Source organism: Heterocephalus glaber, unplaced genomic scaffold, assembly GCF_053883595.1.
Source record: "Heterocephalus glaber isolate CG9 unplaced genomic scaffold, H.glaber_assembly_v1.0 deba00001457, whole genome shotgun sequence".
Classification (NCBI taxonomy): Eukaryota; Metazoa; Chordata; class Mammalia; order Rodentia; family Bathyergidae; genus Heterocephalus; species Heterocephalus glaber.
This window is the reverse complement of record NW_028258305.1, coordinates 16,973,016-16,997,442: the sequence shown is the minus strand read 5'-3', so window position 1 is coordinate 16,997,442 and position 24,427 is coordinate 16,973,016. Positions and strand designations below refer to the sequence as shown.

At 31.7% G+C, this 24,427-nt stretch overlaps 1 long non-coding RNA gene across 2 annotated transcripts in view; it reads left to right on the top strand.

The window, feature by feature from the left end:
* Positions 1–24,427, top strand: part of LOC106008901 (uncharacterized) — a 185,738-nt gene that overhangs the window by 50,643 nt on the left and 110,668 nt on the right. For both annotated transcript variants that reach the window (XR_015453113.1, XR_015453114.1), the window contains exon 2: positions 5,746–5,849. This is a non-coding gene — a long non-coding RNA (uncharacterized LOC106008901). The remainder of the gene's footprint in view (positions 1–5,745; positions 5,850–24,427) is intronic.

Genomic DNA, 24,427 nt, shown 5'->3' with positions numbered 1-24,427 from the left:
CCAGTTAAATATAATACAAACTTCCCCAGAAATTCACTTTTACAGACAATCACATTTTCTAAAGTGGTTCTTGACATTGTGTATAAAATTTTCATCTTCCAGTTGTCTTATGTTCAATTTAGAGTAGTTGTATGGGAGTAGATGTGAAAGTAGCTTTTGTTCTTTTGACTATTAATTCAGATGTTAGCCAGTTTGCTCACTTGGGGCTTTACAAATATAATATGTGTTTGTCATTTGAGTTGTTGAGATACTCACCATATAGTCAGAATCATATATATAAGCCATGCTGAGAAGCGAGCATGCTACAACTTAGCTGTCTCCGCCTAAAAGAGATACCATAATGGAGCTATTAATAGGAACAATAAAATGTGTACCTGTGGATGCATATTGCTGATAGTCTGTAAACATAAGACTTTCATATAACATCTCTGTCTCTATCATGTTTAAACCATCTTTAAAATTATGAATTCAGCAGTTGGCTAACTATGACTGTAAGACTGTAGGACTAATTTATATAACTGTAAGACTATTTCATCTTATCTGATTTGTAAGTAAAGTTTTATTGGAATATATCCACACATCTTTAATGTAATGTTTATGGTTATTTATGTGTTTGAGTTGAGTACGTAGCTGGGCTACAAAGTTTATGGTCCACAGAGCCTCAATATACATTCCAGAGACTTTCACAGAAAAGTTTTCCAAGCCCTCTTTTAAAGTACAGGATGAACACATAAGCACGCTGACTTATCCTCGGGTGATAGAAATACATATTAAGGTAAAACAATCACCTGCAAAATACTTTATTAAAAAATCTAAAGTAACTAAGGTCATTATTAATGCCTACAATAGATCTATCAGGTTTCTATTAATTTTATAACTAAAGAACTTTAAAAGAGTAACTGTTGCTCACAAAAGTAAGAACCGCCACTCCTTTGGAGATCATCAGTCCCATTATTGACACAGAAGCATGAAATGAAACAGTTATAGATTGCTGCTAGCACTCAAACTCAGGTTCTGTCATTTTCACATTCACTTTCATAGCAAGTTTCTCCACATTTCTCCACCTCCACATCTTTATCATAAACCTGGGATAACAAACTGTTGTGGCTTATATCTAGATGTCCCCTCAAAGCCTCATGCTACCTGTCCTAGTTGGGGAGTTTTCAAAGTGGCTAGATTAGGGTATGTGATGCTGGGATTAAGGGCATTCCACCCTGGGTGTGGGTGGCAGCACTGAAAAAGCAGGTGGGCTGCATGGAATCTGAAGGCACAGAAGAAGATGCTTTGTTGCCTCTGCCTGCTCCGCTTGCCATAGACTCCTCTGCGATGCTCCTCTGCTAAGGAACCCTGCCTTGGAGCCCAGCAGCTATGGACAGAGACCTCTACAAACTAGGAGCCAAAATAAATAAAGCTTTCCTACTTTAACTTTGAGTGTTGGATATTTGGTCTCAGCAACTAGAAAAGTAACTGAAACACATAAATTAAAAGAATGTTTGGCATTGAATGAGTTTATAATGAGAGCTCTTGGAAGGATAATTTAAATAAAAGATGTATATAAAAATAGCTCTTATTATTATGGTCAATCATGTTGGATCTGTCAGTACTCAGATTTCTACAGATTCCCGCCCTTCTACCACATTTACTTCTAAATTCGATACTTCAAGTTGTCTGACTCTCTGGTGGGTTTTTTTTTTATAACATATTTATTGGATGCATTTGTGGAAATATGGCTCAGCTATGCAAATGGGCAGAATCAAAGCTTTATTTTGCCTTAGTGGCAATTGTTCATAAATATCTCTAGCATTTAAACACACATAGAATTTTCTAATTAATTATTTTCTACTGTCAACTTAAATACAAAACATATTAAAATAACTAATTATATTAAATTATTTTAAAATAAATAAGGAAGAAATGTTTATTTTTCTATGCACTTGCAGTATTTAGTCAAATAGCTTTTTTTATATAAACAAATGGTATGAGTATAAGTAATCATAATTCTCAAGTTATTTTTAAGAAAAAAATGAGTTTTGGCCTATTTTCCTGATTTTTGCACATAGAAACTGCTAAATGTTTCTAAGTCAGGATGTTTGTGCTTTCTCAGCATGAAAATATTAGATAATATGCAGATTAATCTCAAGAGAGGCATAGGTTTATGTGTTTGCCATGTAGACAAGGACTTATCTTAGTAAAATGTCATGCCAAATGGTAAACTTAGTGGTTTATTTTCTCTAGAACTTACCTTAAATGATATGCTAATGCATTCTTGAAATAATGCCTAATTTAATATTAACATGGAGAAAATTTAGTAAATATCATAAAGTACTGCATTAGTAAGCCTCAGTATCTTGGGTATTTTTGATTGTTGAAATAAGAAGTATTTTTCTGTAATATTTGAAAAAGGGGGATGATTTTAGATTAAGAAAACAGTCAGTGCATTTAATGTGAAACAAATCCTATCAGAAAAGTTAGAATAACCCTTCACTTGGTCTTTATCATATGTAATTGCAGGGGATGTACAATGAAAACTAGGTAATATATTTCTACACCTAAATAACTAAAATGGGCTATGATATAATTAAATGTGTATTAAAATTTTAATTAGATATTAGAGTATGTTGAGAAAAAACAATCTATCTACCTTACTAAGTAAAATGGATATTTTTACAGTGCCTGTATATATGAATTGCATAATAAATTGCAAGTAAATACTCTATTATAAATTATTACACATAATGTCATTTCTCTGTAGGGTCATATACAAGAGATGTATAAAAAATTACTTGTCAGAAAAATAATTCGGCTATACAATTAATCGTTCTTGAGAAGGTAATATTGGCTTTCTTGCTGTGAAGAAAAATTTGGTAAAAATAATCATTCCTTGCTTTGGAAATTCATCATTCACATTGGGAATCAAGGCATCTATCCACAGAAAGATTTGAAAAGCAATCCAGATCACACAATGTCCTTAAATCAGTAACAAAGTATATGGCAGTCTTCTTTTTAGTATTGCTTTATTGCACATGATCTATTCAGCTGTTAATATTTATTAAATACTAACTAGCTTTAGACATTATTCTGGGCACTTGCATACACCATCAAGGTAAAAATGGGAAGTCCTGATCCTTAGATGTATTATCTATATGTAGAGTGTGGGCTACTGAGACCTAGTCAACCTCAGTCAAAGGTTGGGACTAACAGTGGGTTAAAGTTAAGTCTGCTATGCTTCTTAGTCCAATATTCTTCCTATCTTAGGTATAAGACTTAACATTTGTGAACATTAATTTTCATGAACTCTTATTTTTCCACTCTATTGAAGAGGTGAATAATGATGCCACAGAATGAGTCTTTATGTACTTTTTATTATAGGCAATGAAGAAGAAAGATTTTTGCTTTGTTTTATTGACTGAAAAGCCATTTCCAATTCACCTATAAGAAAGTTATCTATCATTTACAGTGTGTTATGTAAATACTGTGCCATTTTGAAAACATTTTTAAAGCTGCAAGTTGATGATTTAATTTTGGATACATTCTGTTATAAAGACTGCTAAAATGGCTCCTTTTCATTTACCAACTCTTGCCAATTATTGTACATTGTTAACATAAATATTTAAAGGAATGATGAGTTTATTCATTTCACTTTTTCTTAAGAGACAATTTAAAATTTAGAAGAAATGAAATTATACTGAAAGTTACAAACCTAGGTGGTAACTTATTTTACAATTTTAACATTTGAAGCAATATATTTTATTAGAACTAGCAGCTGTTGATTGATTTGTAGTTAATTAAGATCAGCATTACTCAGATAAAAGTCTGTCATTTTATTTAGTTTTCCTCATAGGGTCCTAGAAAAAATAAGAAAGAAATGAGAAAATAAAATGAGAGAATAAAGGAATTTTAAGTGCAGAACTGAAAAAGTGTAGAACTTGTGAAATACATACAGATGAGACGCTATTTTTAATGGATGCTGTGTTTGTAATTTTTATGGATTCTAGAGGATGAACATGCACAACAGTGGAAAATCTGATGAACATATGAAATATTTTTAGAACATTTAAAATTTTAAAATCAGTATTTTTAAGGCCTTCAAACCTTGCATTTTTCAGGCTGTGAAAAAAATTGCACTCTAAATAAAAACAGCAGTGTATTCCATTAAAATAATAATAAAGACTTTTCCAGGGTTTATTTTGATAACTTTATATGACCATTTTCTCCACGGGGCACTGGTTAAGATACATAATATTTTATTAAAGCAAAGGGCTTTCCTTAATATTCCTTTACTTCTAATATGCTTGAAGCAAGAAACAAAGTTGGTCATAATTCAGAACACACTAATTACCCTGTCATTTGGGTCAGACTATCATCTATTACAAGTCTCTGCTTCTATTCTCTAAGAAACTGCCACACTGTTAAGATCACATCTTGAGGCACTTAGCTTTTGCTTTCTTGAGGGGTTTTCTAAGGGAAAGCTAACCTAACTAACATATATGTGCATGTGAATACATATGTGCATGTATATATATGTATGTATATCTATGTTTTAATGGTACAAACAATAAATGATATACTTAGAATGTTATTAGATACATAAATAATATTAATACATATTTACTAACAGTAGAATTCATCATAATAATGTGAAGACAATTTCCATATTATCATCTTCATGAATGCATCAGTAATTCCATAAAATCAAATTTATAATCCTATTTTTAAAATTCTTAATAACACAGGAATACACAGACTTCTCCTGAAAATTTATGCATATACTTATTTAAATACATATTAATACATATACACATTTATAATATATATCCATCACCAAAACTATAAATATCACTATTTTTTTTGCAGGTGAAAGGCATTGATATACACTAATGACAATGTGAAAGCACAAATCATTAAAATAAAAAATAATGATATAACTTTGGATATAATATTGAAAAAAATCTCATCTCTGTTTATGAGAGAGTTGACATGCTAAGAATAGTTATGAGAGTTTGTTTTAATGATTTTCAGCTCTAAGCATGGAAGAACAATATAGCATAAAGAATAATTTTTCAAAAATTAAAATGGAAATGTAAGGTAGTATACAATTTACATCGAATATTAATGTTGATGCTCTTGTGGCTTTGTAAATTGTCTTGCATATAATAACTGTATATAAAACATTAGTCAACCAGAAATACAAAAATTACAGTTTATTAAAATTTTGTAGACCTATCCAGCCAATGGAAAGACCCACAGAAATTGAGTTTTGATATCCATAGCAGAAACAATAAATAAGTCAGCTAAAATTTGAATTTAGGAGTATTATTGTTTTGTTACTTTTATAGTATTTTCATGAATTACTTTAGATCTGGATGATTTATAATATGTGGATAACCTAGAAATGAAAAATTTTTAAATTTATTATTGGTATGTATAATAGTTTTGTTGTCTTATTTGCTAATATGACTTTCATGTTTAATTAGTGAAAGTAAATCTCTATAGAGCACAAAGAGCATCTCTTTTAATAAGTGAAATGTGATTTCACTGATAAAAGACGTTAATACACATATGCACATTTATACGTCAGTACTTCAAGAAGTGTCCATCTCTCTCTCTATCTCCTTTCTGGAGGGCACAATGTCATTTTCACAAAATGAATTTTTCTTGATATGTCTTTTTAACTCCATGTCTGCACTAGGAAAAGTTTCAATACATCATGGCAGCACATTAATGTCAACATAAATTATTTTATAGGTACTTATTGAAAAGCAGTCATTGATAATCCAGAGACTTCAGAAGTAACAACTATGCATGGAATTTCCTAGATTCTGATCTACATACATTGATCGGCCAGACAGGTAACAATATTATTTCACTTTGACTAGACCTTTAAATAAATGAGCATTATGTTTTATGACTTATGCTATGGATTGTGTAATAGCTTAAATAGTCACTTGAAGTCAGCATTGTTTCACTAAAATTTACTTAATAGTATTTTTGACTAGCAACTTTATAATTTTAAGTATTATCAAATTAATTTGCTGTATTATGAGCTTAGAAACAAAGAGAAATGTATGTGGCAAAACACACAAACTTCTTACAGAATCAGTAAGTTCTTTAAATATAATCAAATGTATATTAGATATGGCCCATTCCATTTGAGTCATAATGACATAACAATTAAAGCTACTAATCACATTTGCTATAAATGTGTGTACAGCTTGAAGAAATCTTTTGCTCTCCCTTATTTTTTTGAGTGAGGGAAATTTTGGGATACACCATAGTATTTCGATATAAAATTTTAAGTGCAGCTTACTGTTGGTGACGATTAGTTGAATATTAGTTGTTTTAGATTAATTATGACTAGTGAGCACACAGGAAGGCTTAGCATCCATGTTTCATCCAGGCCTTCATTCATGCAATGAAGAGTTTGTCACCATGGCACGGTCATATATACAAAAAAATCTCCGTAACGAAAGGGAAATAAACAGCTCATTCATGCATGAACTCCTAAATGTAACATTCACTACAGTGGGCAGAGGGCTACTGAGACAAAGTACCTGAGAGCTCCTAGAATACGTTCAAAACAGAGTGCTTACCCAGATAGTTGGGGTAGGAGAGAAGAGATTGAGAGACAGAGACAGAGAGAGACAGAAACGGAGTTGTAACAGCAGAGGCTACTACTGGCAAAGCCTGTAGACCTCCATATCCTCTGAAACATGTGAGATTTAAAGATAATACCATGATCCAACATTAACAAATCTGCAAAGATGTGGTTTTTCTATGCAATGGAGTACTTCTCAGCCACTAAAGGATAAACTGGAGACATTTATAGCTAAATGGATGCACCTTGAAGCTATACTGGTTTTTTTTGTTTTGTTTTTTGGTAGGGGGAATCAAACTTGGGTACTTGCGCTTGCGCAGCAGGCGGCAAAACCACTGAACTAAATCCCCGGGCCCTGAAGCTATACTCTTAAGTGAAAGAAACTGGAGATGTGTAAATATCGCATTGTCTCTCTGTTGTATGAAACTGAAAATGTAAATAGGGACCAAAATGTATAATAAACAATGTGAAATAAGAAAACACCATTCAATAGGAAGGATGAACCAGAGAGGAGGAGGGAGAAAGGGAGGAAAGAAAAAGAAAAAAATGAGAAAAGAAGGAAAAAATGAAAGTGGGGCTTTTGTAAATAAGGAAGGGGAAGAGAAGTGGAAGGAAAGGGAGAGAAATGGGGAAAAAAAGGAATCAAGACACATCATGTAAAGGTAAAATTCTCTGGGATGAATGTGAGCATTATGTAAATCTAAATACCAATAAAATTAAAAATGATTTAAAACTGCAAAGAATTAGCAGGACAAAGATATTATGGGTTGGAACAATATGCTCCTTATCAAAGAGGATCAGAATAGATCTAGAATATTCACATATCTACATTGGTTAAGGGTTTATCAAAATCTTAAAAAATAAAAACAAATTCCAACTTGAAGAAATACTGCATTTCCTCAAAAATGAATGCCACATGCATTGACACAGAATAAAATACATGTGTAAAAGAACTCAATTTCTCACAAGTTTGTTTATTATCATCTGCCTCTTAGATTCAAGATGTTGATGCTAACAAGACAATGATCAGGGATGACGAGGACCACTTAATGCAACAATTCCCAAACATTTTCATCTCAGAATACTTAAACTCAGAAAAATTAAGGTCTTTAAAGAGGTGTGTTACCATGAGATTTAGGCATCAATATTTGCCAATTTAAAAATCTCAAGTAAGAAATTATAAAAGTAATAATTTACTAATTCATTTAGTATTAAAATAAATTCCTCACGTTAACATAGAAAACATATTTTATGAAAATAACTACATTTTCCTAAATTAAAAAATTAGTAAGACTAATGTCATTTTTGCATTTTTAAAAATTTAGTATCTGGCCTAATAAAGACCAGTAAGATTCTCACATCTGCCTCTCCACTCAGTAATTATAATGTGCTATTTGGATTGCAGCACATGGATACAATCCTTCAGATAAGTATGTGATTAGAAATGGGAAGAATGTATTCACAGCCATCTCAGATACAGATATTCTTCCTTCATACTATACCAAAATTTGACAGACAGTAGCTCCTTAAAATTAGTTGTTATATGAAGCACAGAACCATATAAACAAATGTGTCCTACTTTTTTAGTGATGTATTAAAATTCATCAGTATACTTTGCACATGGAATGGATTTTTTTTACCCAGTTATGATTTTTTAAATCATAAATTGGTCATTTAGAAAATATTTTTTCAGTGAATTGTTAATGTTTTCCAGATGTTGGCATTATATATAATATCAAAAAAACTGTATATTTGGGCCAGGGATTTAGCTCAGTGGTTCTGCTGCCTGCCTCACAAGAGCAAGTTCCCGAATTCCATCCCTGGTCCAAAAAAAAAAAACAAAAAACAACTCTGTATATTCAGTATAATCACAGATCTCCTCAGAAGTCTGTATGTGTTAGAAACTTCTCAAGCTTACAATGTCACATGTAATATTTACATAATTGTAAATTCCACATAAAGAATCAAATTTTATGATTGACTACAGTAAGTCTCACTTCCTTCATTTGTGAATTAAGGCCCATAAAATAATGAAGACTGAATAAGTATAATTTGTGTTTTGGTCATTCTTTCAATCAAAAATATATTTTGCCTTTTATTGTAATAAATTTTTAAATTTAAACGTTCACTGTGTTTTTTGATCACCTTTTATTGATCAGATGTTTGTGCCAATTTCTGTCAAATAAAAACATTACAGAGTGCTTCATCCACCTATTCACTAGATCCAGCAACATGCAACTTCTTGCTCTTGCCCAAAGTCAAAATGACCATGAAAGGTAAATGTTTTATATCGATTCAGGACATTGAAGAAGCCAAAACAGTGCAACTAAAAACATGAAGGAGGACTTCCCGGACTACTTCAGAAAGCAGCAATTATGGTAGAATAATAAGTGTGTTCAAAGCCAGGGGGAGTATTTTTAAGGGGATTAATGTCAGTGTGTCTTTTACTGTAATAATTTTTTAATTAAATGTATATATGCCCATCCCTGGCAATTTAGTGACTTAGTGAGACTCTGTCTCAAATAGAAAGAAAAGAGAGAAAGAAAGAAAGAAAGAAAGAAAGAAAGAAAGAAAGAAAGAAATGAGTGAATATGTAGCTCAGTGCAAAGTCCCTAGGTTCAATCCCCAGGACTGAAAGAAAGAAAGAAAAGAAAGGATATTCTAAAATACCTTTCAGAACAATCATGATTTGACTTTCCCAATGTATTTATCAGCTTTCTATTGCTAGGACAAAATATTCAACCTCTGAAACACAGAGAAGGAGAGGTTTATTGTGGCTCATAGTTTCAGAGGTTCCAGTATGTGATGGGCTGGCTCCAAGGCAGAATTATTAGGGTGAAGGTCCTGGAAGAGGAAACTTGCTCATCTCAAAGTGACCAGGAAGCAGGGAGCAAGGGAAGAACCAGAGAGGAAGGGGCCTTGGACCAAATGTAATATCTAGAGTCTTTCCCTACACCCAGCCCATACACAATCAGAAGGGTGCTTTTCTAATCTCCTAAATATCTCTCAATCAACATAATAATTAAGATTAATCATCAAGAATGGAAAAAGTTGCTGCCCTCTGAATTAGAACTGTCCATAATGGGCCTCAGCAACATAACATGATTTAGCACTGAATGCCCAAACAAAGTAGATTTCTATTTACTTTAGAGCATTTCTTTATTTTTCTTCTAATGATGAGCTTAAAATTTAACTTTAAAAATTTGCTTTAAAAAGAAACTTTAGTGAACCACCAGGTGATATATCAGGATGGTCTGGTTTTACTCTGAATAAATTATATTACATGAATTATACAAATTTACTTTTCTCATAATAGAAGTAGATGTATGTAAAATATTTACAATTCTATTTTCTTCACCTTTTAAAATAAATATCAAACCTGCTAAGTCCTGAGGATGAGCACAAATAACCCTACCCTACATTGTTGAACTAAAAAAAAAGTTTAGATATTATTAATTGACAAATAACTGTTTTCTAAAATGCAATTTATTTGAATGAATGCACCTATTTTTTTTAATTACATTATTTGTAGCATTATCATTTACAATCATGTTTTTGGAATTACAATAGAAGTATGAGATCACTAATATGGTGAAACTAGTAGAACCTTTTTCTTTAACATAGGAATAATTTTCTGGTTACTTGTACAAAGCCAACAAAATACTCTGTGATCTAAAAAATGCATATAATTTCTCAGCCAATTTACTTCATACCTGACAATGATTGAAAATGAAGAAAATCTATCATATTAAGTTACTGTCAAACACTAAGTAATCATGGTAAGTGATCTATCAAGGAAACTGACATGTAGGCCATCCTGTTGGCTACATGCAAATTTGTCATTAAAACAGCAACAAAAGTGGAGATACCACCTAATATGTACATAGCCACAGATGCAGGCATACTCTAAACCTTTGGTCTGACTACTAGGGTACAGAGAATAAATAGATTATTCTTGCCTATTTTTAAAATTATGTTTAATTCTCCCTTGCAAACAAAGAAAAAAACAAAATCTTATTTGACTGTGGTATGTAAAAATATTAACACAAGTATGAACTAATTCCTGTAAAATTTATCTTTCAAAGGTAAAATACTGTACTGTTCAGCTCCATAGTATTTTATTCTGCTTATACTCTTTCATTAACTCAAGTTCTATCTGAGAGTTAAGGAGCAAATATTTGGGCTGCTTTCCCCATTCATGTATAGAAATCCTGACACCCTATGTGATGGTAGTAGTAGATGCACCATTGAGAACTAATTCATTTATGAAGATGGAGCTTTCACAACTGAGATAAGTGTCCTAGGAGATGCAACAGTAGAGCTGGCTCTTTCCACATTCTGTCATATGAGGGCATAGCAAGAAGAGAGCCACCAGACTTCAGACTGTCCCACACCTTGACCTTGGACTGTCCAGGCTCCAGAACTATAAGCAGCAAATTTCTGTTGTTTAAGTTACCTCTTAGGTGGTATTCTGTTACAATGGTACCAGATGACTGAAACATTGAGATGGAAACAAAATCCCAAAATACCATTTGTTCTGAGGTTTGTTTCCCCAACAGAGGTAAATTACCCATTTTTCTGATAATTTTCCTCATCACAGATTTCTTTTATGGATGACTTAAAAGATAATTGCTGCTAGTTTTGCTATCAATTAAAAAAAATCTATCGGTACTATAAAATACAACTCTTATTTGTTTGTCAAAATACATTCAAATAAATAAGAATGCCATCATATACAGATATATGGCTTCTGTGGACAATTTATTCTGTAATATTTATCTCCATATTGACAAATTTATTGCACAGGCTTAAATTATCAAAACTTAAATAGAGATGTAAATTATTCTAACCACACCTAAGTCTCAGTCTTCATGGAATTATTAAATAATTTATTTTGTACTTAAGAAATATCAATGATGGAAATTTTCCAAATATTTTTTATCAGATTTTCAAAATTATGCTCCAGGAAGCTACTAATAGAATTTTAAATATCTTTATAATTTCCTAAAATTGTAGAGTGAAATGATTCTAAAATCTATGATAGCTCTTTATTTTACTGAAATACATTTTATTTCAGCATCTGAACAAAGAATGGATAATGATCAATTTCATGTATATACTGAAAAATATTGAGATAAGGAACATTGCACAGTATATCAAGTTGAACTTCAAATATTGTGTGTAATGAAGCAATTTTAATATACGATACAATAATGAGGACTTTCTGCCATTATGTAAAGCTTACAAAACCCAACCTGTGCATGTGTGAGCTAGATTATCAGGCGTATGTAAGATGTTTAAATATTTCATTTATCAATGCCATACTTAGCAATAAATTCTTCACTGCTGAAGAATGAAGAATAATCAACACAATGTCATCAAACCATAAATCATATTTATAATAAGTCCAAAGTTTTAACTAAAATATTTTAGTAGGAAGTATATCTTAATTTAAAAATATTTCCAGAAGATTCTATATATTCCTTTTCTGATTTTCAGATTATGCACTTTGTATTCTAAGTAAATTCTTAAAACTTACACTGTCTTTATGATATGTGATTCAATTTTCTTGCATTCTTATCTCAAGCAAGTAGAGGTATTAGTCAAAGTGAGTTAATATTCAGGTTTTCCTAAAAAATTGAATTTATAATTCTAAGAATTTGACTTAGCTTTCCTCTAGCATCTACATTAAATCTCATCTAATCTGTTAGACCCACTGGAAGTACTACTTCATCACACAATAGCCCCAGATTCTTTTAGTGTCAATCCTACTTCCTTTATATATTTCTGTCATAACTAGTATGTGGTTTATATTTCAGTAGAACTTCTGTCTTTCCAAACAAAATAGATTAACTGTAGTTTATATGCATAAGCATTAATCCATATAAATCAGCTCAGAAAAATAGCAGGAAACAAAATCAATACATAAAAATTAGTTGCATTTCAATATATAAGCAATGAAGAATCTGAAAATGAAATTAGGAAAATAATTTCATTTACAATAACATCAAGAATAATAAAAGAATAATAAAATGCTTAGAAATTAACCAAGAAACAGAAAGACTCATAGTGAAATTACAAAATACTGTACTATTGAAATAATTTAAGTTGACATAATAAATAAAAAGATATTTTACATTCATGAAGGACTTAATATGATTAAGATTTAAATATTACACAAAATGATCTATAGTTTAATTCAATCTCTATCAAAATGCCAATGATGTCCTTTGCAGAAATAGAAAAAAAATTATATCTCAAGATAGCTCCAGTAGCCAAACAACATTGGAAAAGTAATGTGAGAGGATTCATATTTTCAGATTTTAAAAAAGATCTTATTACAAAGCTGTAATAATCAAAACAATGTGGTACTGAGATAAAGACAAACATACGCATTAATAGAATCAAAGATTGCAAGGACCCAAGTTCGATTCCCAGTACCAAAAAAAAAAAAAAAACCAGAATCAAAGATAGAGCTGAAAGATAAACCCTCACACATATGGTCAGATGATTTTCTAAAAGGATGTGAAAATCATTCAATGGAGAAATGATAGCCTTTTAAACAAATGGTGCTAAGAAAACTGAATAAAATTGGATATTTACCTAATATTATATAAATAACTCAAAATGGATCAAAGATGTAAATATTAAACCTAAAATTATATAACAGAAAAAAATAAAGCAACATTTTATCACATTGGATTTGGCAATAGTTTTTTGCATATTACAACAAAGTATTAGGTAAAAAATACACACATTGGATTTTATCAACTTTTTAAAAATTGTACACCAATTCACACTAGGAACATGATAGAAAGGCAACCCACAGATGGGGAGAAATATTTTGGAAATTATCATGAAATCTTGATATGTTTGAATATCTAGAATATGAAGAAAATAAAAACGAGTTGAATAAAATTAGACAAAGGACTTGATACATTTATCCACACAAATGGCCAAAAGCACATGAAAAGATGCACAACAGAGCTGTTGATAAGGAACATACAAATTAGAACTGTAATGAGATGTCATATTACAATATAGCCAGGCGTGATGATCCATGCTTATAATTCATCATTTGGGAAGCTCAGGTAGGAGGATCCCAAGTTCACAGTCAGGCTGAGCAACTTAGTGAGACTCTGTCTCAAAGATGAAAGAATAACAAAATATAAAATAAAACACATAAATAAATTTAAGATACAACAAAAAGAAAATAACAATTGCTGATAAGTCTTTTGCCATGTTGGTGGAAATGTAAAATGGCATAGTGACAGTGAAAAACAGTATGGCAGCTCCTCCAAAGGTTACAATTAGATTTACCCTCAGGAAGTTGAGGAGGATTGCAGGTTTGGTGCCAGCCTGGACTGAATAACAAGACCCTGTCTCAAAAAAAGTGCTAGAACTATCATATGATTCAGAAATTCCATTGCTATACCCTAAAGGAATTAAAAGAAAAAGTATTGAAGAGATATTTGTATAATATTATATATAACAGCATTTTTCATAATGGTTAAAGTGTGAAGCAAGCCATGGGTGGATGAATGTTTAAGTGAAAGCTGATATATACAGACTGTGGTATATTTTTCAATCCTAAAAGGTAAGGAAACTCATACAAGCTCAGGACAGATGGACCTTGAGGACATTATAGTAAGTGAAATAAGCCAGTCACAAAAGATAAATGTATGATATTATTTACATTAGATACTTAAAAGTAATCAAAATCATACTGACAGAAAGTTGTGGTTGATTGCCAGAGGCTTGAAGGAAAGAGGAATGGAGCTATTATTTAAGGGAGAGAATAATGATGATGTTTGTGTAAAAACATAAAAAGGCTTTATAGTACTGAATTGTACACTTAAAATAGTAAATTTTATATTCATTTCACAATAATAAAATTTACATAAAAGAAAGTCAATCTCACATACTAATATTATCAATTACTTATCTAAAGCAATAATTATCAATCCTGAAGGTACATAAAAATTACTGGGAGAGCTCAGAAAAAAATAGATTCTTGCTCCTTCCCTGGAGAGATTCTGATCTAGAAGTTTGGGGTAGGGCTCAAGAATGTGCATTTGTAACAAGTTCCCGGGAGAAGTTGATGCTGCTGATCAGGCATGCAAAGCCATTCATCTAAAGGAGCAATGTATTCTAGAAGTATGTCTACCTTAAAAATACAGTTTCTCATATTATAAAAACGTTTTTATGTCTCTACATGGGTAGGTCTTTCTGAACATAGAAATCTGAGACATGAGTGATGAAGGAGATTTTAAAGCTAAAAGAAGAAAATTAGACCATCAGGAGAGGTGCACCTGCCCAGGCAAAGGTGTGAATTATTCAAAAGGGAAGAGAAACTATGCCCTTCTTTCTCTGCTGAATTTTTTGGGCACCATTCACAATTAGCACTGTACAGGAACTTGCTGAGGCAGGCAGCAAGGCTGCAAATGCAATGGGAAGGGGGAAAGGAAACACACAGCTGATGCAATCAGCCCAGTCATCAAGGAAGTAGGGTCAGTGTCTCCATCCTCGGAAAGAAAAGCTTTGAGATTTATTCCACATGGTTTCTCAAGACTGAGCTCTACTTTCTCATGCTGGCACCACACTGGAGTTGCTAAGTGAAGAAAACTAAAAATACAATTAAATTTGAATTTTAGACAAATAGTAATCTTTTCATGTAAGTATATCCCTTAAAAAATTTGGAACATATTTAGATAAAAATGTATTTATTGTTTATCTGAAATTCAGATTTAACAGGATGCCCTATATTTTATTTGGTAACCTTCTACTACACTTTCTTATGATGCTTATTTCTTTTTTTTTATTTCTCACTTTCTCAAAATCTAATTTATGAATCCTGGGTCTACTCAATTGAGTATGTGTTCAAGTCATCATTTCAAGGATTGATTTTGGGGAATTTTTGCTATATGTGGGACCAAAAGATACAGCAAATAAGACAAATGAAAATTCAAGAAAAAAAGTTATAGTAATGGTTGAAGGAAGAAAAAGACCAGTTTAAACTAGCTTAATAAATCTGGTGACATAATATAGAAAAACTAACGATGATTAATTCTCCAGTATGTGGTGCTGCCTTATCATTAAGGAAGAACATCCTCTCCTACTATAAAGATTACTCTGTTTTGACTAAAACTTGTTGGTAGCATTTATTTAATGTTGACAAATAGAGAGGATATAAACAAATTATTTGAAAACAGAAATTCCAACAAAGGGACAAGAGTTTCAAATTTCATGCCTAGGGAAACTAATCCTGGAAGGGGTTGCAAAAGGCAAGCCACGGTAGAGTCTGTAGAATGGCTACTGAGAGGAAGCAAAGGGTTCTAAGTCTTGAGGCTAAATTTACACTATTCCTTGGTATTCATATCCCTATGAACAAATTGTCCATAGCATTTTTAACAGAATAAAAGGATACAGGGATAAAAGGGGAGGAAAATGATGGCAGTACAAACACTGGTAATATGATCTATATTTGGAGAAATCTGATGCTTGTTCAAATATTAGAATGCATCAGGGGTGTAAGTATTATGAGTAAACAGGAAACCCAGCCACTACTGCTCAATTGGCTGTGGTACAGCAAAATCTGCACTTAACCAAGTTTTAATTGAACATGCTAATTGGGAACCTCTAGAGTTACTGAAGTGGAGAACTGTGATAAAACTCAAATAGCTCAGACTTCCTGGAGAACAAGAGGATATTGGCATCTTTCACTGAAGAAATGATTCATGCAGGTATATTGATAGCTCCAAATGCTTGATATAATGGCCTTGTCTGGCTGGTAAAATCAACACCTGACAGATCTTGGTGACCCACAAGGCGGAGAGAAGTCATTTCCTAATCACATTACTGTCACAATCACTGGGGAAAGGAATTCAGCAAGGCAGAGAGGGAAACCATTGTCTCTCGTTAATACTTTATTTTCTATCTAGTTTCAGGAGATATCTAGAAGTAGCTTGCTTTATGCAAGAAGGAAAGAAATATATTTTTACTATGTTTTACAGTATGTGAATATGTGTGCTCATTATAATTTAATAAAGAAAAATGATTTTAAAATTATTAACAGAGCTAAAATTAATTATACTGATGATTTAATATTAGTAGAAACAGTATCTAAAGAAAAATGTATTCTTTATTTATTTTATTATACTGTAGATTTAACTCAGAGCCTTCCCACTCAGCTACATACCAGCCCCTCTTATTTATTTATATTTTATTTTGAGACAGTCTCACTGACTCACTGAGCTGCTCAAGAAAGGCTCAAAGATGTGATCCTCCTGCCTCAATGTCCCTTCATATCCAGCAGAGTATTTTCTTAGTTGGAAATGATTCTGAGTCCCAGTTTGGCTCATAAATCAGATGAAACTACTATGAAACATTTTAAATTTGATTTTTAAGAGATTGAGGCGGTCAACCTTAGAGATCTCTATTCTTTGGTATTTCTGACAGAATAATGAAGGACAATGTAATCTGCAATACGAGAACAAAAAATTGGCAGTTGTATGAGTTCATTACTTTATGAATGACAGTTGAGTTCATTTATTAGCTCTATGATTTGAACCAAACTATTTTCCACTTTGTACCTTAGTTTCCCATATGTGAAACAAAGATAATGATATTCACCATGGTTGTTTTAAGCAATAACTAATATATTTAAAGGCTTTGGTCATTGACTCTTGCTGAAGAGAAATAATCAAAAACAGCAGCTGTTGGTTTGCTCTTGGGCATTGCATTAGTTGACACTGAACTTAAGGAGAAATATTGAATATATAAAATCAGAAATTCTAATAATACCCTAAGTGATGTAAAAAAAAGATCCTATGATACAAAAAACAACTAAACTAAATTTGTTGATTAAATATGAAAATGATGCTTTACTGAATATGAAAATCAATGAGGTTCTATCTGAGCATCTATAGAATTAATAGCTGAGATAATAATCTGATAAAATTTGTAGAAAATTTATTTGTAAAAATGAAATCTGAAGACTATGATAAAAAGAATCTATTCTGGGATAGGAAGGTCAGGAAAATGTCAGTTTTAAATACAGTTTTATTGAGGGATTTACATACAATAAAATTTCCCTTTTTGATATATAATTTGGTATTAAGTACAGAAGGTTTAGTGTCACATAGAAGATATGGGCTATTTTCATTTTGCAGAAAGTCAGTATTTTAATCCTCTTCTTTACCTTTGGCCCCTGGAAATTGCTGGTGTGCTTTTTGTCACTGCATATTTTCCTTTTCCAGAATTTTACATAATTTAAATCATATAGAACATAATAATAAATTCTGGCCTTTTTTCAGAGCTCCAAACTTCAACTATTCTTCCGTGCTAACGCACATAAGTAGTTTATTACTTTATACTGCTGGATGGTATTCCATTGTACTGTTATACCATTTTTTTAGTCTATTAACATGTTAATTGTCATTTGATTTTCTTCTAGTTGGAATCACTGCATAAGGCTATATTAAATATTGAATATAATTCTTTAAAAATATGCTTTTCTTGTTCTTGGGTAAATGCCTGGAGCAGCAAATATATGTTTAAATAGAGCTGCTGAGCTGTTTCCAGTTTATTGTACTGTCTTCCATCCCTGCAGTAATGTGGAGATCTTCCTTACTTATGCTCTCACTAGCACTCACTGTTGTCAAACTTGCTAATAATTTTAGTCATGGTGAATGTGAAAGTGTATGCCATTGTTTTCATTTGCATTTTCCTAATGACAATGTCAAGCACACTTTGACATGCATATTTGCCATTGGTGTACTGTATTTCCTTTGGTAAAATCCACTCATTGTATAAATTGTTAAATTCATGGGCATGGGGATGAGTCTGGTTTACTTTTTGACAGTGTCCTTTTAATTGAAAGTAGCTGTTTTTAAGACTGTAAACAATCTTCCAACAAAGCTGAATATTCTTATGTAAGAAACACTAAGGTATGTATTACACTTAGTGTCACTTTCAGCTCACAAAGAAGAAAAGAACTTCCAATCATTTGAACTCACACAAGTGGTTGAAATTTATAAGTTGCTTATATAAACAAGCTGATCACAGAGTTATCCATTGTTAAGTAGATCCATTTAAAAAATATGTTAACAACAAAAATAAGTATGGGCTTTGTAATGCTATCTCTTAAAAAATCTCATAGAGTTTACAGAAAAAATTCCATCAAATTAACAAGTGTACTATTATTTTGAGCATGAATCTTCAGCACCATTTATAGATGAAACTGACAAAAATTCATAGTTTTTTAAAATTAGCCCTCTACCCAGACATTGACAGAGACTAAAATTGAAGAATGTAAGCTCTGAAACAAATGTCTCATTTCAACATCAACAGATTAGGGAAATGACAATCTATAGCATGAATACCACAGGAGTATGCTAAAATGCCAAATGAAACCTTTTTCATGACCTATGTCTTCTGCAAAACAGTGGAATGATTAAGAATTGAAAAGGATAATTGAAATGATTCTTATTAAAAAAAGGTGAATGATAAGAAAAGTTGATTTCACTTTTCAAATACAGGAAGTCCAATTAGAAGGCCCATCTAAAAATGTCCTAAAAGATCAGGTCTGGATTTTTAAAGTGAAAATGAACACACTGGAATAACTTTTTAAAATAATTGTGAACAGACTCTTTTATACTGAAAAAAAAGTGCATAGGACAATCACTTCTACAGTTTTATAACAGACCTTAGGAAAAGATACAATGTTGCTTAAATTCCTCTAATAGAATTCAAAAGAGAAGCAGTGAAGATCCATCCTATGTAGAAAAGCCAGGACTATATTACAGACATTCATTTTTCCTACAGAAAGAAAATTTGCACTTGTATTTTATATGCTTAACAGTGACTTAGGATATGCCTTTCATATAATAATAGTACCCACTCATCCACTTAGTTTTGAGGCAGATGAGTTTATAGAATTGCCTTTGTTAACCCAAGGGTCTAGCTTAAAAGTATCAGAGGAACTTGAAGTGAACCAAAAAGATCTAGAACCGACTAGCAAATTACCAAACAAGGTACCATTAATTTGACATATTTTGACATTTTATTCTTATGTATAATTGGAAACAATCTTTTGGACAGTTCTCCTCTTATATTAATAGGCGTCAACAAGGCTTTGGACTTAATCCAACTAAACCGAACTATGTGAAAAGCAGCAACACTTTATAGAATTTATATGTACTATAGTTGGATAAGCTGGATAGACAATGATGAACTAGGAGAAGTAGAATGTGAAATAGCTTTGATTGTTTGCATCCCTACTAGGACAGCAGTGGAAATGTTGTCAAAATTATTTACTTTTTAACCTGCTTCCTATGAAAAATAAAACCAAGGGGCCGGGGATTTAGCTCAGTGGTTTCGTCGCCTGCTGTATAAGTGCAAGGACACGAGTTCGATCCCTGGTACCAAAAATAAATAAATAAATAAATGAAAAAATAAATAAAACCAAGAAGCAAAATTAAATGAAATGATGAGAAAAGAAAAAAAAATAGACTTTATAAATTGCTGTGGTGCTATTAATATGAATATGAATCTACCAGCGTAATTGAAATATCCTTCATTGTCTGGATACTACAGTGTAAAAGCTTATCTCAGATGCATGGCCATACTTTGGATTTAATCAAAAAGATAAATACTTAAGTTGAGAAAATTTGAGAGTGATCCTATTAAAAAATTAAACACAAAATGGTTTTAAGATATTTGTAAAAATAATGTGATTTCCTGCAGTCATAATAATTTTTTAACTTAAAGTAGTTATGATTTCCGTTTTAAAAGTTTTTATATTTAGAGGTTGTATCATTTACTTTTCGCTCATTGCTGAGACAAAATACCCCACAATCAAAGTTAAAGGGGAAATGGCTTATTTAGCTCACAATTTGTAGAGGTTTCAGTCCATAATTGGCTGGCTCCAAGGCACAGTGGTACATGGCAGAGGAACATCACAGAGGAGAAACAGTTAATAGTGCCCACAAGGTAGCAAAAACAACAAGGGACCTTATTAATATTTTTCTGCCCTTTTTAACTCATCCAGACTACTGGAGCTAGGGTGGTACCAAACCAATCTCACATGCAGCATTTAATAATCACACACCCTTAATCCCAGCATCACACCTTCCAGATTCAGCCACCTTCAAAAAAATTCTACATGAGGCTTTAGGGGGACATCTAGACACAAGCCACAATAGAGGTTGAAGAAATATTTCAATGAAGTTTGAATTTTGTGCATTCAGTTATTTTACTTGTGCATAAATTTGATCCTATCACGTCTTAACTGTATGTTTTTTGTTTTTTTTTAACACCAATTACAGGGTAGCATTTGCTCAAGGGAAAAATTAACTCTACTACTCACCTCAAGTCTGAATCTCTTTTCTAGAAACTATTCTCTCTGACAATCTGCCCCATAAATTGCAGCTATCTTGATTTATTTTATTTGTGAGTGGTATGGGAGATTAATCCGAGGTGCTTGCACTGAGAAATATCCCCAGCCTTTTTTAAATTTTTATTTATTATTTTGGGGTCTTTGTAAGTCAGAAAGTTGCCCAGGATAGGCTTGAACTTGAAATCTACCTGCTTTAGCTTTCTAGAATTCTTGGATTATAGGTATACACAACTGCACCTGGAAATCTTGATTTCTTTAAGCTGTGATTTTAGTCTTCTCAACTCAGATCACTGAGTTTGTCTGGGGTTCCTCTAGATAGCTGGAAAGAGTGCAGTATTCTGGCACAATTACAGTAATTTTCTCCTTTGTGTCTTTCTAATACTGTGTGTTATCTACTGTCTGAAAATATTTGTCCAGTTCTCTCATTGCAATCAACAACAGAGTAATTATTGTAGCCATTAATCCTTCAGTGGTAAAATGTAAAGCGTTGTTTTCAAAAGTTGTGTTTTTCTGGATAAGCAGAATAAAGTCAGTCCTGGTTTTTAACTCCTATGGCTGCCAATGAAATTGTATACCTAGATTTTTGTATAAAGTCAGTTTTTGACTTAGAAAACAGTAGCTTAAATACATACTTCACTTAAATATTGCTTAATTGAAAGAATGACAAAGTAGTAAAACATATACACAGCCTGTATTTAGAATTTAAATTCTGGCCACTCACTAAAGAAATCAGCATAGAAACAAATAGATCTGAGGAAGGTTTTAAAACTTTTTAAATGCATAAAAACTGTAATTACAATCATTGCCAAATCACTTAATAAGTGGCTAACAAAAGTATGAATAAAATTTGAAACCAATAACTAGTAAAATTAGAACCTATGATTAATTATATACTAGTGTATAACTGTTCCATAAAGGTTGCTCTGCAGCTATATAGAGTATTATATACTAGATGTTATAAATGTATAGGACCATTTAAGGGTCCATGCTCCATGCTCAGATGCTCTGGCTTTGTGTGTATTATATCACATACATCAAGCTTGACTTATGAGAGAGGAGCTAAACAGACAGAAATCCAAATTGATTTTTAGTTTGACTATTATCATCTACAATTGTACCTATTGAGGGGAAGCTTTAGGACCACCAGCATGTAATCTCTGACAGCAAATTTTGCTAATTTATTTGTCTTATATGGTAAGTGTTCTAATTTCTTTCTAAATCTTGCAAGTCTATTACTACTATTTATTTAACTGCACATGGAATTCTAGAGACAGTTGACCCAACTCTATCATTGATTACTTATGTGACCTTAGATAAGTCAACTATTACGTGTTTAGTTTTACTATCTTTAATTTTTCAAGGTAGCTTTTAGTGGCCTTTATGACTTCATTTTTCTACTATATTGTGCACTTTTGGTATTGAAATATTCTCTGTTTTACATTGTGACATATAATACATGTAATAGGGAGCACATAAAACATAAATGAACAGCTCAGTGAACTATCATAAAGCACACACTTACAGAGCTATCATAATCAAACTGTCAGACACTTAACCATTTCATAATATTCCAGTGCTATCTCACTCCTTCTTGCCACCAAAGCAAACATTAGTCTTACTTTTTATAGTATACTACATGAAATAATATAATAAGCATGCTTTTCCATACAGTATTGTATGTGTAATGTTATACATGTAGCATTGCTGATTTTCCTTTTAATATAAATTTAGTTTCCTCAAATATACTTATATTATTATTATTCATCTAGAAGTTTAAAAACATTGCCTTCTCTTTTAATGTAGTTCAACAAAATGATACCCTGTCTAACACTAACATGCTTTATATCCATGGTAAGAAATTCTGTTAATCAATATATAATTACAAAAAAGACTGTTGATCAAACTATGAAAATTGACTTAAAACCATATATAATTGCATTATGGATATGTGGAAACTGCTTTAAATATATTTAGACTTTGAAATCATATATATATCTATGTACACATATAAAGGAAATGGTAAGTGCAGCAAATTGAGAAGAGCCTAACATTTTAGTATGCTTGGTTTGACACATTGTAATGATTTATATTTTTCAGAGTTAATGACATTAAAAGATTTTCATATAAGATTAAAGTCTGTGTTGCCCAAAGAATTTTGATGCAGCATTTTCTCAGAGTTCTGCCAGTTTAGTTGCTGATATTTTGTGGATCACACAAGAGATCTTCAAGAAAGATATCTGGACAAAAACCAAGTTTCACTATTTTTTTACAAATGTAGTTTAAATAGTTTTCAAATTGAAGAAAAGATGTGTATCATTTATCTAGCTACATCTTGGTCTAACTGATCGAAGTTTGTATATGTGCCTACAATAATAACTATGGTATGTAATTTGCCTTCATCCCAGAAGCAGGTATACAAGGCTTTCAATAGTAAGAAGCATCCTGATTTCATAGCTAAAAAGGGAAAAGAAATGTGTCTTACAATCAGGGAAATATGGTTTAATCAGCTCTATGTATATGTAAGAGGATGCATACTTATGTCAAGTTTTGAGATAGCTCTCATCCCAAAATGTGCCCCTAAATATTCAGAGTAGATCCATTCACAATATCTTTTAACTGAAGGTGCTACATTGGCAGCTTGTTCTTAAACTAAGAATACAAATTCTTAAAAATCATACACTAAAATCTGTTGTGAGGAGCGGGGCAGCTGGGAGCTGTGGACTTCAGTCCAGTGCTAGAGTTCTCCACATTTAAAAATTTTTTCTTATTGTTACTAAGATACATCTGGAAAATGGATAGCAATACTGTTTACTTCTTAACATTATTGAGATAAATGAATGGAATGGTTCATGAAAAAGACTTAACTTATACAGAATACTTATTAATTACATTGAATGGTGATTATTATTCAATATATAGCAACAACTGACCAAATCATTTTTTTTCTCTGTGTCAACTTCACTTTTTTTTTTTTTTTTTTTAAAAAGAGTTAAGACCATATCCAGGTTGCTTTCACTATTTCTAAGACTTTTTCAACTTTAATATTTAGATAGTTTTTTATTTTGTGGTTGTAATGGTTATTGCTATGGGGCATGAAATGATATATCACAATTTACCAGTGACAAAAAGTTCTAGGATGCTTCAGGTAATCTTTTCCTTAAAGCAAATTCAGAGGAGAAACTTAGAAAGGGTAGAGGGTACGAGGTTGAGTATTTTTAAAAATGCAATAACACAGAGTATGATTGTGTATTTATTTACAATCAGATTAGGTTCAGAAACCGGGTGGCTTCTTCTAAAAACAACTAATTAAGCAAATAAAAATCTAAGCTTAAAAGAGATTTAAACATTACTAAAAAAATTCTGGAATATTTGCTAAAAATTAAAGTTTGACTTCTAGTAGTTTAAGAAAAACAGCAAAGAATATAGGCTGGTAA